Below are 3,348 nucleotides of genomic sequence, written 5' to 3' on the forward strand. Positions count from 1 at the left end.
ACTAATAAGGGACTAATATGTAATTACCAATGAAACAAAGAGTAACTAATAAGTGACTAATATGTAATTACCAATGAAACAAGGAGTGACTAATATGTAATTACAAATTAAACAAAGAGTAGCCAATAGGGGACTAATATGTAATTACCAATGAAACAAGGAGTAACTAATAGGGGACTAATATGTAATTACCAATGAAACAAAGAGTAACTAACAGGGGACTAATATGTAATTACAAATTAAACAAAGAGTAGCCAATAGGGGACTAATGTGTAATTACCAATGAAACAAGGAGTACCTAATAAGGGAGTAATATGTAATTACAAATTAAACAAAAAGTAACCAATAGGGGACCAATATGTAATTACCAATGAAACAAAGAGTAACTAATAAAGGACTAATATGTAATTAACAATGAAACAAAGAGCTAATAATCTGGAATTAATTGATGGTTACTAAAGAGACTGATTAGGATCTAAAGTAAAGTTAACCAGTATTTATTAGGCAACTACTGGTCCGTTAGAGCAAAATTTGTGTAGAAATTCTCATTGTTGGTTCCGAATAGACCCCAAAACTGTGAAGTAAGCTCATAAAAAATGACGTAACCGATGACCATATTATTGCCTAGCTATTATTTTATAGACTTTGTTGAGTTAAGCATCATATTTGATAGTTACTAAGGAACTAATCATTACTCAGTAAGCACCTGACCATTATCTGAAGTTATTGTGTGCCCTAAATCAAAGTGAAACATTATACCAAGAACGTACTGAGGAACTATTCATTACTAATCACCACCTGACCATTTACTAATGTTTTTGTGCACCCTTGAGTAATTTGAAAATACCCATTAGTTCCTGCTTGATTACTCTGTTTCTCCCAGATAACTAAGCAGTAGTTCTGTAATCAAACTGGGCTGGGCATGCACCAGTAACTACCCTTTAGTTCTCATTAGTTGCCTAGATGTCATCTAGTAGTTGATCAAATTTAGTGTACCTTATTGTAAAGTGTTACTTGGATAAAATGTGGTGTGGTCAGTTTATGTTGTTTAATGTAAATTTACTTTCCTCTCACTATAATCCACACTCTATTAATGTCTACACCTCTATCAGCAGAGAATGAGCACATCAAAAAAAAGAGTCCAGACTTATTTAATGTTCAGTATTCTGTATGGCCATATTATTTTCCAGCACTACTCCTTTTAGGTCTCTGGGGTATATAATACTCCCCCCTCATATGATTTAAGAATGTTACCCAGTTTCTACAGGAAGAGGATAATGCTGAGCGTAAGTGTGTCACAGTTCACAATTATGGTTTTGTATCCAAACTGTGGCTCCCAAAGATGAAAGGACTAGGCAAGACATTCCTCTTTGGGTTCCTCACCTGTTTGCTGCTATGGGCAAGACATTCGTCTTTGGGTTCCTCACCTGTTTGCTGCTATAAGAGTTAAACACAATACAATCCGAACAAGTAAATTTTTTCCCATCAGATTTATGGTAATCAATGTCTCTTGTTTTGCTTGTCTTCAAGCTTTTTGTGGGTTTTTATGAATCTTTTTCTGGGCTTTCAGCATAGGCTTTCTTTCTGAAGCTATAACTTTATTGTTTTTAAATAATTAGTAAAACAGAACTTGTATAGAAAAAAAAAAGATAGAAAAAAATAGATCCCAAGGACCTATCGGTAATCATGTCTGTTCCAGCGCATATCATCATTAGAATTTCTTTGAATATTATGTCTTCAGTACAGGGGCCATAACAGGGGCCGGGACATGATCTACAGGGGCACTGGCCCTCGTTGGCCACTGTCTAGAACCGCTCATGATCAATGCACACATTTAGCGACACACAGGAGCTCTTTCAAGCTGGGCACCATTTCAGTCACAACATCTGTCCCATCCACCAGGAATCAGAAATACAGTAATAATCCCAGGGAGGGATTACTTTAGTTACATTACTCCATATGTAATAGAGTGACTGTAGGACCAGTTTGATAGAACACAATTTTATACAATATTAGGAGGTCCCCGCTCCATCTCGCCAACGATTTGGGGGTCCTTGGCCTGGAAAACGTTGAAGACCCCTGGTCTAAGGGATTTTGGGCTGACCCCACTTCAACCTCTGCAGCAATGCCAGTGGCCCTCATTTGTGTACTTTCAAGAACCAACCTGTAAATAAGACACTGTTCATTACACTTCTTTGGTTGAGGACGATGAGGTGTGGTCTGTGTGAAACTTGACCTGTTAAACCACTGCATGGTCTTGGTCGAGTCGATTCCTGTTTATTTTGTCAGATATTTTGTCATTTTCATTTAATTTATGGAAATCATCATATATTGATAATAAAAAAAATATCCTTTAACTCCCAGTTGTCTTGAAAAAAAATGAATGCAGTAACTAAGTTACTTAGTTACTTTTTGGAAGAAATATTTTTACAGCTGCCTTTTGTATCTCTGCTTCTGTCTCCTTGAACCCCAGTCGGCCTCAGCAGATGGCCGCTCACACAGAGTCTGGTTCTGCTGGAGGTTTCTTCCTGTTAAAAGGAAGTTTTCCTCTCCACTGTCGCTACAAGCATGCTTAGTGTGAGGGATTGCATTCGAGTCAATGAGTCAATGCAATCAACTGGTTTTACTCAATTTGACTGTATGATCGGGTGAACTGTAAAGTACTTTGAGATGACGAATGATGTTGTGAATTGGCGCTATATGAATAAAATGAATTGGAATTTATGTGTATATTTAGCTGTTCATAAAAAAATTTAAGAAAATTTCCCTGCTACGCTGTCATTGTATTTTGCAATTAGCCTATTTAGTGGGGATCCTTTAGAAGTAACATAGTTAAAAACAAGCTGGGCTTCACAGTTGCTATATCAAGCACTTCTCCATAAATGTAGTCCTCTTCATTTGGACATTTCTTGATTAAAAAAATGTGCATGTTTGTTTTTTTTTTTTGTTTTTTTTAAGATGTTTAGCTTCGCATTTTGAAACATTTACAAATATTGATCTGGTCAATAGTTGAGTGTGCAGCTGTCACATAAACATGCAACCGACATGATTCACAATTTATGCTCAAAGCGTACAAATACATTTTTTGGTGGTTTAATTTAGTTTATAGTTTTCCATCCACAGCAAACCTGCTTTGTTATAAGCACCGTGAGACTGTACAAAATGGGATGTGGGAATAAATTGTATGACAGTGGATTTTCCATGTGCTAACCTCAATGGACAGCTACACTAATTTAGTGGCTTTGGTAATTCTGAGTGGAAAGAGACTCCCACACACCTTTTCCTCCCCCACATTATTAATTCCAGTCATGAGTATCTTATTGAAACAAAATTTGTACCTGAGATATT

This window comes from Cyprinodon variegatus, unplaced genomic scaffold (assembly GCF_000732505.1).
Source record: "Cyprinodon variegatus isolate N-32 unplaced genomic scaffold, C_variegatus-1.0 Scaffold847, whole genome shotgun sequence".
Lineage (NCBI taxonomy): Eukaryota > Metazoa > Chordata > Actinopteri > Cyprinodontiformes > Cyprinodontidae > Cyprinodon > Cyprinodon variegatus.